This window comes from Macaca mulatta, chromosome 7 (genome assembly GCF_049350105.2).
Source record: "Macaca mulatta isolate MMU2019108-1 chromosome 7, T2T-MMU8v2.0, whole genome shotgun sequence".
In the NCBI taxonomy this organism is placed as follows: domain Eukaryota; kingdom Metazoa; phylum Chordata; class Mammalia; order Primates; family Cercopithecidae; genus Macaca; species Macaca mulatta.
This window is the reverse complement of record NC_133412.1, coordinates 146,192,157-146,204,325: the sequence shown is the minus strand read 5'-3', so window position 1 is coordinate 146,204,325 and position 12,169 is coordinate 146,192,157.

Sequence of the window (12,169 nt, the reverse complement as noted above, 5' to 3'; positions counted from 1 at the left end):
AGCTGAGGTGGATGGATCACAAGGTCAGGAGTTCGAGACCATCCTGGCCAACATGGTGAAACCCCATCTCTACTAAAAACGCAAAAATTAGCCGAGTGTGGTGACAGGTGCCTGTAATCCCAGCTACCCTGGAGGCTGAGACAGGAGAATCTCTTGAACCCAGGAGGCGGAGGTTGCAGTCAGCTGAGATTACACCACTGCACTCCAGCCTGGGTGACAAGAGTGAAACTGCATCTCAAAAAAAAAAAAAAGGAGAAGAAGAGAAAGAAAGAAAGAAAAGCAGAAGAGAAAAAATAAATAAATAAATGCTGGTGGGGGGAGTCTTGCTAGATTACCCAAGCTGGTCTCAACTTCTGGGCTCCAGTGATCCCTCCTCAGCCTCCTAAATACATGGAATTACAGGCACAAGCCACCATGCCCAGCTCCAAAGCTTTTGGCTTTTGATGTTGGAGGTTGATAAAATCCAATTTATCTTTTTTTTTTTTTTTTTTTTTTGAGACGAAGTCTGACTCTTGCCCCTAGGCTGGAGTGCAATGGTGCGATCTTGGCTCATTGTAACCTCCACCTCCCGGGTTCAAGTGATTCTCCTGCCTCAGCCTTCCAAGTAGCTGGGATTACAGGCACATGCCACCATGCCCAGCTAATTTTTGTATTTTTAGTAGAGATGGGGTTTCACCATGTTGGCCAGGCTGGTCTCGAACTCCTGACCTCAGGTGATCTGCCCACCTCGGCCTCCCAAAGTGCTGGAATTATAGACATGAGCCACCACGCCCAGCCCAATTTATCTATTTTTTAAATTGCTTGTACTTTTGGTATCATATTTAAGAAACTGTTGTCTAATCCAAAGTCACAAGGATTTGAATGTTTTATAACAGTATTATACTTTTAGCTCTTACATTAGGTAACGGGTACATTTGAATTAATTTTTGTGTATGTGTAAACAGGGGTCCAAATTCATTCTGTGCATGTAAATATCAAATTATCCCAGCATCATTTGTTGAAAAGACTGTTCTTTCCTCATTGAAAGGCTGTGGCACCTTTATAAAAAATCAATTATCCAGGTGCAGTGGCTCACGCCTATAATCCCAGCACTTTGGGAGGCCAAGGTGGGCAGATCACCTGAGGTCAGGAGTTTGAGACTAGTCTGGCCAACATGGCGAAACCCTGTCTCTACTGAAAATATAAACCTTAGCTGGCTGTGGTGGCACACATCTGTAATCCTAGCTACTCAGGAGGCTGAGGCAGGAAAATTGCTTGAACCCAGGAGGTAGAGGTTGCAGTGAGCCGAGACGGCACTGCTGCACTCCAGACTGGGTGACAGAGTGAGACTCCATCTCAAAAAAAAAAAAAAAAAAAAAAAAAAAAAATCACTAACTCTATAATCCCAGCACTGTGGGAAGCCAAGACCGGAGGATTTTTTGGGCCCAGGAGTTTGAGACCAGTCTGGGCAAGATGGCAAGACTGCATCAAGAGGGCAATACCTCATCTTTACAAAAAAAAAATTAGCTGGGAATGATGGCACGTGCCTGTGATCCCAACTAATTGGGTGCCTCCTTCCCTCAGGAGGCTGAGGTGGAGGGTCCTTTAAGCCCAGGCATTTGAGGCCGCAGTGAGCTGTGATCAAATCACTGCACTGCAGCCTGGGCAACAGAGAAAGATCTTGGGGTTTTGTTGCTGTTGTTGTTGTTTGTTTTTTTAGACAGAGTCTTGCTCTGTCGCCCAGGCTGGAGTGCAGTGGCACGATCTCGGCTCACTGCAACCTCTGCCTTCTGGGTTCAAGTGATTCTCCTGCCTCAGCCTGCTGAGTAGCTGGGATTACAGGCATGTACCATCATGCCTGGCTAATTTTTGTATTGTTAGTGGAGACGGGGGGTTCACCATGTTGGCCAGGCTGGTCTTCAACTCCTGACCTCAAGTGATGCATCGGCTGCAGCCTCCCAAAGTGCTGGGATTACAGTTGTAAGCCATCACACTGGGCATAATTTTTTTGTTTGTTTTTTGAGTGTTTTCCTCTGTTGCCCAGGCTGGAGTGCAATGATTCAATCTTGGCTCATTGCAACCACTGCCTTCTGGGCTAAAGCGATCCTCGTACCTCAGCCTACTGAGTAGCTGGGGTTACAGGAATGCACCACCATGCCCAGTTAATTTTTGTATTTTTAGTAGAGGCAGGATTTTACCATGTTGGCCAGGCTGGTTTTGAACTCCTGGCTTCAAGTGATCTGTCCACTTTGGGCTCCCAAGGTGCTGGGATTACAGACGTGAGCCACTGTGCCTGGCCTGTACCCAGTTAATTTTAAAATTTTTTGTAGAGATGGGGTCTCACACTGTTGCCCAGGCTGACCTTGAACTCCTGGGCTCATGCAATCCTTCTCCCTAGATCTCCTACATTGCTGTGCTTACAGGTGTGAGCCGCTAGGCCTGGCTTTTTTTTTTTTTTTTTTAAGATGGAGTTTCGCTCTTGTTGCCCAGACTGGAATGCAGTGGCATGATCTCAGCTCACTTCAACCTCTGCCTCCTGGGTTCAAGTGATTCTCCTGTCTCAGCTTCCTGAGTAGCTAGGATTACAGGTGCCCGCCACCAGGCCTGGCTATTTTTTTGTATTTTTAGTAGAGATGGGGTTTCACCATGTTGGCCAGGCTGGTCTCGAACTCCTGACCTCAGGTGATCCACCCGCCTTGGCCTCCCAAAGTGCTAGGATTACAGGCCAAGACTGTGCCACTGCACTCCAGCCTGGGCAACAGAGTGAGACTCCATCTTAAAAAAAAAAAAAAAAAAAAAATTAGGTGCCTTTCTCCAAGCTGAGAAATGGAGAAGGAAGCAAAGTGTTGAGAGTATCATTTGAGTTCCAGATTGAGCTTTCGCTAAAACTCATCTCCCAGATTGTTCAGTTATGTAAGCCAATACATTTCTTTTATTGATTAAGGCAGTTTGATTTGTAATTTGTCTTAATTAATGGAAGAAAGATGTTGCTCATAGTTCAGCAGGACTTAAATGTAATTTGATGAAATATGTTATCATATTTATTTATTTATTGAAATGGGGTCTTGCTCTGTTGCCTAGGCTGGAGTGCAGGGCATGATCTCAACTTACCGCAACCTCTGCCTTCTGGGTTGAAGCGATTCTCCTACCTCAGCCTCCCAAGTAGCTGGGACAATAGGCATACGCCACTACCCCAGGCTAATTTTTTGTATTTTTAGTAGAGACGGGAGATTCACCATATTGGCCAGGCTGGTCTTGAACTCCTGACATCAAGTGATCCTCCTGCCTCACCCTCCCAAAGTGCAAGGATTACAGGTGTGAGCCACCTTGCAGCCTATATTATCACATTGAAAGAGAAACAAGTCAACCAGAAGTAGAGTCGGTCAGCCATTTAAGTCTAGAAAAAGGAAAGTTATTTTAGCAGCATATAGGATTGCTCCCGGCTTCAAGTGATCCTACCACCCCAGCTCCCAAATTGCTGGGATTACAGGTGTGAGCCACCATGACTGTAAACTGTGTGAACAAATGTGAATCTGAAAGAGCCAATCATTAAAGATGGATCCTGGGTGGCTAATTGTGCCTAAATTTAAAATAGAGCCAAACAGCAATTTGTTGACGACTAGACGTCACACACACACACTGGGTTCTCTCTCTCTTTTTTTTTTTTTGAGACAGAATTTCGCTCTTGTTGCCTAGGCTGGAGTGCAATGGCGCGATCTCACAGCAACCTTCGCCTCCCAGGTTCAAGCGATTCTCCTGCCTCAGCCTCCCCAGTAGCTGGGATTACAGACATGTGCCACTACACCCGGCTAATTTTGTATTTTAGTAGAGACGGGGTTTTTCATGTTGGTCAGGCTGGTCTTGAACTCCTGACCTCAGGTGATCTGCCCACCATGGCCTCCCAAAGTGCTGGGATTACAGGCGTGAGTCACCACACCCAGCCCACACTCTGAGTCATCTAAAAACCAATGTCTGTTTGTTTGTTTGTTTATTTATTTATTTATTTATATTTTTGAGATGGAGTTTCGCTCTGTCACCCAGGCTGGAGTGCAGTGGCGTGATCTCTGCTCACTGCAGTCTCCACCTCCCAGGTTCAAGTGATTCTCCTATCTCAGCCACTGGAGTAGCTGGGATTACGGGTACCTGCCACCAAGTCTGGCTAATTTTTGTATTTTCAGTAGAGACCGGGTTTCACCCTGTTGGCCAGGCTGGTCTTGAACTCCTGAGCTTCAATAATCTGCCCGTCGCGGCCTCCCTAAGTGCTGGGATTACAGTTGTGAGCCACCGCACCCAGCCCAAAACCAGCATTTTTAAAACTTTGGTACTTTCAGAACTCACTTGAACTGGCCACTGGGTGTGGTGGGGCACGTGTGTAAACCCAGCATGTTGGAAGGCCTAGGTGGGCAGATCACTTAAGGTCAGGAGTTCAAGACTGGCCTGGCCAACAGGGTGAAACCCTGCCTCTACTGAAAGTACAAAAATGAGCTGGGCATGGTGGCACATGTCCGTAATTTCAGCTACTTGGGAGGCTGAGGGAGAAGAATCACTTGAATCTGGGAGGTGGAGGTTGCTGTGAGGGGAGATGCACCACTGAACTCCAGCCTGTGCTACAGAGTAAGAGATATCTTGTCAAAAACAAAAACAAAAAACAAAAAACAAAAACAAAACAAACAAACAAAAAAACCCCACTCACCTGAACCAACCAATCAGAGCTCAATCTGGGCTGAAGAGACCAATCAGAACCGAGCTATACTGACCAATCAGAACTAAGCTAGTTTGACACCTTCATTTGCATAAATGGACCTGATTGGAACTTGGGCAGGAACTTGTGCTATAAAACCCGAACTGTCCAGCCGGGGGCAATGGCTCATGTCTGTAATCCCAGCACTTTGGGAGGCTGAGGCAGGCAGATCATCTGAGGTCAGGAGTTTGAGACCAGCCTGACCAACATCGTGAAACCCGTCTCTACTAAAAATACTAAAATTAGCCGGGTGTGGTGATGTGCACCTGAATTCCCAGCTACTGGGGAGGCTGAGGCAAGACAACTGCTTGAACTGGGAGGTGGAGGTTGCAGTGGGCCAAGATCCCGCCACTGCACTCCAGCCTTGCTGACAGAGCAACACTCCATCTCAAAAAATAAAATAAAATAATAAAACACTGAACTGTCTCTTTAGTTTCTGGAGCTCAACTTCGTTTTACATGGAAGGCTGCGTTTCTAAAAGTAGCTAGGATTACAGGCGTGTGCCGCCACACCCAGCTAATTTTTGTATTTTTTAGTAGAGACAGGATTTCACCATGTTGGCCAGGCTGGTCTCGAACTCCTGACTTCAGGTGATCCGTCTGCCTCGGCCTCCCAAAGTGGTAGGATTACAGGCGTGGGCCACTGTGCCCAGCTCTTTTTGTTTGTTTGTTTTTTTAGTAGAGATGGGGTTTTACCTTGTTGGCCAGGCTGGTCTTGAACTCCTGACCCCAAGTGATCTGCCTGCCTTGGCCTCTCAAAGTGCTAGGATTACAGGTGTGAGCCACCACACCTGGACTGTTTTCTTTTTCTTTTAAGGGACAGGGTCTTACTATATTGCCCAGTCTGGTCTTGAACTCCTGGCTTCAAGAAATCCTCCTACCTTGGCCTCCTAAAGTGCTGGGATTACAGACGTGAGCCACTGCACCCAGCCCTTTGGTTTTTTTTTTCTTTCTTTCTTTCTTTCTTTTTTTTTTTTTTTTGAGATGGAGTCTTGCTCTGTCGCCCAGGCTGAAGTGCAGTGATGCAATTTCAGCTCACTGCAACCTCTGCCTCCTGAGTTCAAGTGATTCTCCTGCCTTAGCCTCCCCAGTAGCTTGGACTACAGGTGTGTGCCACCACGCCTGGCTAATTTTTGTATTTATTTTTTTTTGTTGTTGAGATGGAGTCTCGCTCTGTTGATTACAGGCATGAACCACCATGCCTGGCCTACTTTTATTCTTTTACCAGATCATTGGAATTAGCAGATCTGTTTCTCAAGTCAGTTTTCTTTACTCATTCTCATTCTTTGCATGCTAAGTTATTTTTTTACCATGAGCCACATTTTCCTTGGAAAATGTTTGTGGGAATTCTTCAAGGCCTAGGATAAAGGTTTATTCCTCCAGAGAGGATTTGCTTTTGCTTCTGCAAAGAAGGGCACTTGAAACAATTCACCATTTGAGGTTTGTATTTTTGACCACCAGGAGATGTCTATTTGGGCTACATATCCCTGGGAGGGCTGGCTTATGGGTCTAGTGCCACCCCCACACACCTCCACAAACTCGATCTCTTCCAAGACATATTTCTTTTCACTCCGTTAGGGAAAGATATAATTACTTCCCAATTACCCTCACTGAAACTGTAGACTGAGTTCCCAGATTTAGATTTCCCACTTTCCCCAGGTCCTGGGCTTTGTCTTCTGTCCCACTTGCCTCAGGATGTCTAGAAAAATCAAGCTTTGGTCAGGGGCAGTGGCTCATGCCGGTAATCCCACCACTTTGGGAGGCCAAGGCAGGTGGAGCAATTGAGGGCAGGAGTTCGAGACCAGCTGGGCCAACATAGTGAAACCCTGTTTCTACTAAAAATACAAAAATTAGCCAGGCTTTGTGGCTAATTACACACACCTGTAATCCCAGCTACTCCGGAGGCTGAGGCAAGAGAATCGCTTGAATCCGGGAGGCAGAGGTTGCAGTCAGCCGAGATCACACACTCCAGCCTGGGCAACAGAACAAGAGTCTGTCTCTGAAAAAAAAAAAAAAAAAAAAAAAATCTGAAAAGGAATTTGGAGGAAAAAGGCTTTTTCTCCAAAAGGAGGCTGAGGCAGGAGAATCACTTGAACCTGGAAGACAAAGGTTGCAGTGAGCCAAGATCGCACCAATGCACTCCAGCCTGGGTGACAGAGCAAGACTCCGTCTCAACAACAAAAAATTAGCCAGGCATGGTGGCATACGCCTACAATCCCAGCTACTTGGGAAGCTGAGGCAGGAGAATCGCTTGAACCTGAGAGTAGGTTGCAGTAAATTGAGATCGCACCATTGCATTCCAGCCTGGCCGACAGAGGGAGACTCCATCTCAAAAATAAAGATAAAAATAACAATCAGGTCGGGCTCAGTGGCTCACACCTGTATCCCCAGCACTTTGGGAGGCTGAGGCGGGTGGATCACGAGGTCAAGAGAACCAGACCATCCTGGCCAACATGGTGAAACCCCGTCTCTACTAAAAATACAAAACTTAGCTGGGCATGGTAGTGCGCACCTGTAGTCCCAGCTACTCGGGACACAGGCAGGAGAGTCGCTTGAACTGGGGAGGTGGAGGTTGCAGGGAGCTGAGATCGTGCCAGTGCACTCCAGCCTGGCAACTGAGAGAGACTCCGTCTCAAAAAAGAAAAAAAAAAAAAAAAAAAAAACTCAATCAATCAATAAAAATCAGCTGGCTGGGTGTGGTGGCTCACGCCTATAATCCCAGCACTTTCAGAGCTCGAGGTAAGTGGATCACTTGAGGTCAGGAGCTCGAGACCAGCCTGGCCAACATGGCGAAATCTCGTCTCTACTCAAAATACAAAAATTAGCCGGGCATGGTGGCACACGCCTGTAGTCCAAGTTACTACGGAGGCTCAGGCAGGATAATAGCTTGAACCTAGGAGGCAGAGGTTGCAGTTAGCCGAGATTTCACCCTGACTCTAGTCTGGGTGACAGAGCAAGACTCTGTCTCAAAAAAAAAAGAAAAAAGAAAAAAAAATCAGCCAGTCATGGTGGTCTGTGACTGTAGTACCAGCTACTCAGGAGGCTGAGACAGGAGAATCACTTGAACTTGGGAAGCAGAGGTTGCAGTCAGCTGAGATGGAGGCACTGCATTCCAGCCCAGGTGACAGAGGGAGACTCTGTCTCTAAACAAATAAGTTAATTAATAGAAAAAAAAGAAAATAATTTCATTTACGGTAGCATCGAATATGTATATATACTTAGGAATAAGTTTTTTTTTTTTGAGACGTTGTCTCGCTCTGTTGCCAGGCTGGAATGCAATGGTATGATCTCTGCTCACTGCAACTTCCGCCTCCTGGTTCAAGTGATACTCCTGCCTCAGTCTCCTGAGTAGCTGGGATTACAGACATGCACAACCACGCCCAGCTAATTTTTTATATTTTTATTAGAGATGGGGTTTCACCATTTTGGTCAAGCTGGTCTCGAACTCCTGACCTTGTGATCTGCCCACCTTGGCCTCCCAAAGTGCTGTGATTACAGGCGTGACCACCGTGCCTGGCCTAGGAATAAATTTATACAAGGAAATGTAAGACTTATGCACTGAAAACTACAAAACATTATTGAAAAAAAAATAAAGAAGATCTACATAAATAGGAAAACATTGTCTCAACGTCTTTCAGGCTGGAGTGCAGTGGAAAGATCTTGGCTCACCGCAACCTCTGCCTCCTGAGTTCAAACGATTTTCATGCCTCAGCCTCCCAAGTAGCTGGGATTACAGGTGCGTGCCCCCACACCTAGCAAATTTTTTCTATTTTTAGTAGAGATAGGGCTTCACTGTGTTAGCCAGGCTGGTCTCAAACTCCTGGCCTCCAGTGATCCACCCAGCTGGGCCTTCCAAAGTGCTGGTATTACAGGTGTGAGCCACCTTTCCAAGCCAGCAGTTAGAATGTGGGTAAGAATTTCACTGAATGTGAAGATCAATCTGAGAAGTACTGCCATCATAACAATATTAAGTCTTTCTTTTTTTTTTTTTTTTTTTTTTTTTTTTTTTTGAGACGGAGTCTCACTGTGTCTCCCAGGCTGGAGTGCAGTGGCGTGATCTCGGCTCACTGCAAGCTCCGCCTCCCGGGTTCACGCCATTCTCCCGCCTCAGCCTCCCAAGTAGCTGAGACTACAGGCGCCCGCCACCTCACCCGGCTAGTTTTTTGTATTTTTAGTAGAGACGGGGTTTCACCATGTTAGCCAGGATAGTCTCGATCTCCTGACCTCGTGATCCACCCGCCTCGGCCTCCCAAAGTGCTGGGATTACAGGCTTGAGCCACCGCGCCCGGCCAATATTAAGTCTTTCAATCAATGAACAAATGTCTCAAAAAAAAAAGAAAGAAAGAAAGAAAAATTAACTAGGTGCACTGGCATGCGCCTGTAGTCCCAGCTACTCAGGAAGCAGAGATGGGAGGATCATTTGAGTTTACGAATCAAGACTACAGTAAGCCAAGATTGGGCCACCGCACTCCAGCCTGGGCATCAGATTGAGACCTTATCTCTAAAAATAAATAAATACATAAATAAGTTTTTAAAATTTAAACAGTAAAACTTCTAAAAGAAAACATGAGAAAATGTTCTGGACCTACCATAGAAAAAGTGTTCTTAAACATGACATCAAAAGCACAATTAATAAAAGGTAAAAGGTTAAGATGAAATTGGACCTTATCAAATTAATTTTTCGTTGGCTCACGCCTGTAATCCCAACACTTTGGGAGGCTGAGGCAGGCAGATCACCTGAGGTCGGGAGTTCGAGATCAGCCTGACCAACATGGAGAAACCCCGTCTCTACTAAAAATTCAAAAGATATTAGCCGGGCATGGTGTCACATGCCTGTAATCCCAGCTACTCAGGAGGCTGAGGCAGAAGAATCGGTTGAACGTGGGAGGCGGAGGTTACGGTGAGCTGTGATTGCACCATTGCTCTCCAGCCTGGGCAGCAAGAGCGAAACTCTGTCTCACAAAAAAAAAGAAGGGAAGGGAAGGGGAGGGGAGGGGGAGAAGGAAGGCTTCACTAGGTAGAAAAGGTAAAATGGATTTCTTCTCAGTGAATAATTATTTTCTCTTTCTCTGGAAACTTTCACAGCAGTCCTAAAGGTAAGCCCTGATCAATTACTTTGTTTTTTTTCCAAGACGGAGTCTCACTCTGTCACCCAGGCTGGAGTGCAGTGGAATGATCTTAGCTCACTGCAACTTCTGCCTCCCAGGTTCAAGCAATTCTCATGCCTCAGCCTCCCGAGTAGCTGAGATTACAGATGCCCACCACCACACGCAGCTAATTTTGGCATTTTTAGTAGAGACAGGGTTTCACCATGTTGGTCATGGCTGGTTTCAAGTCCTGACCTCAGGTGATCCACCCATCTTAACATCTGAAAATGATTACAGGCGTGAGCCACTGCACCTGGCCCTAATCAATCACATTTATATTACAGCAGCCTGATCTCTAGCTGTTCCAGTCATATTCTCTACCCAAGGAATTTGGAATTCACATCCAAAACCAGTAAGCAGAGTGGACATTTGCTACTGTGAGTGTCTAATCTTCTTCCTATATTTTGAGAAATGTCCACTGTGTGAGTGTCGATGGGACATTTGCCCAATCAATGGGCTGACCAAGGACCATGAGTCCAGAGTAACGCCAAAACAGGATGAGTTTGGATTTTAGAATGGGACCTCCATTTCCAAGAACATGCATGACTTAATATTCTAAAAAGTCTTATGCAGCAGAATATTCAGATATTGGATAAACCCCAACAAATATACATTTAAATGTGTCACTAAACAAACAAGAAAATAAGAGGAATTCCCAAGTGTTAAAAAAAAAAGTTAAGGCCGGGCGCGGTGGCTCAAGCCTGTAATCCCAGCACTTTGGGAGGCCGAGACGGGCGGATCACGAGGTCAGGAGATCGAGACCATCCTGGTTAACACGGTGAAACCCCGTCTCTACTAAAAAATACAAAAAACTAGCCGGCCGAGGTGGCGGACGCCTGTAGTCCCAGCTACTCGGGAGGCGGAGGCAGGAGAATGGCGTGAACCCGGGAGGCGGAGCTTGCAGTGAGCTGAGATCCGGCCACTGCACTCCAGCCTGGGTGACAGCGCGAGACTCCGTCTCAAAAAAAAAAAAAAAAAAAAAAAAAGTTAAAAGGGAGTAAGGAGTTTTTTTTTTTGTTTTTTGTTTTTTTTTTTTTTTTTGAGACGGAGTCTCGCTCTGTCGCCCAGGCTGGAGTGCAGTGGCCGGATCTCAGCTCACTGCAAGCTCCGCCTCCCGGGTTCACGCCATTCTCCTGCCTCAGCCTCCCGAGTAGCTGGGACTACAGGCGCCCACAACCGCGCCCGGCTAATTTTTTGTATTTTTAGTAGAGACGGGGTTTCACCGTGGTCTCGATCTCCTGACCTTGTGATCCGCCCGCCTCGGCCTCCCAAAGTGCTGGGATTACAGGCGTGAGCCACCGCGCCCGGCCGGGAGTAAGGAGTTAATCTCAGAATGCTAAATTCCTGGGGAACCCCTGGAGGCTTATCCTAGAGTCTGGATGATGAATAACTATGTATGAGAGTTGGAGACTAAGCTTTGGGTAATAAAAGGCAGCCCTTAATAAAGAGACCTTGTATTCTCAATAGGCTGAGTCAAAGGTAGGCTAGAAAAAAATGTTTCTGGCCGGGCGCTGTGGCTCACGCCTATAATCTCAGCACTTTGGGAGGCTGAGGTGAGCCTATCACCTGAGGTCAGGAGTTCAAGACCAGCCTGGCCAACATGGTGAGACCCCTGCCTCTACAAAAATACAAAAACTAGTGGGGCATGATCGAGGATGCCTGTAATCCCAGCTACTCAATAGGCTGAGGTGGGAGAATCACTTGGACCCAGGAGGCAGAGGTTGTGGTAAGCTGAGATCATGCCACTGCACTTCAGCCTGGGTGACAGAGTGAGACTCTGTCTCAAAAAAAAAAAAAAAAAAAAGAAAGAAAAAGAAAAAGAAAGAAAAAAAAATTGTCCTATCAGCAAAGAGGATAAAATTGAACCTGTCTTTGTGCATGTGACTCCAGGTTGACTATGCTGTAAAATTATAATAATACGAGTATCCTTCAGTACTGAGCTTGTTCTAAAGAAAAAAAAAGGCTGGGTGCAGTGGCTCATGTCTGTAATCCCAGCACTTTGGGAGGCCGAGGCGGGTGGATGACCTGAAGTGGGGAGTTCGAGACCAGCCTGACCAACATGGAGAAACCCCATGTCTACTAAAATACAAAATTAGCCAGGTGTGGTGGCGCATGCCTGTAATCCCAGCTACATGGGAGGCTGAGGCAGAAGAATCACTTGAACCTGGGAGGTGGAGGTTGAAGTGAGCCAAGATTGTACCACTGCACTCCAGCCTAGGTGACAAGAGTGAGACTCCATCTCAAAAAAAAAGCATTATTTAAGCAGAAAGAAAGTGATATCAGAGGGCAATTAGATTCACACA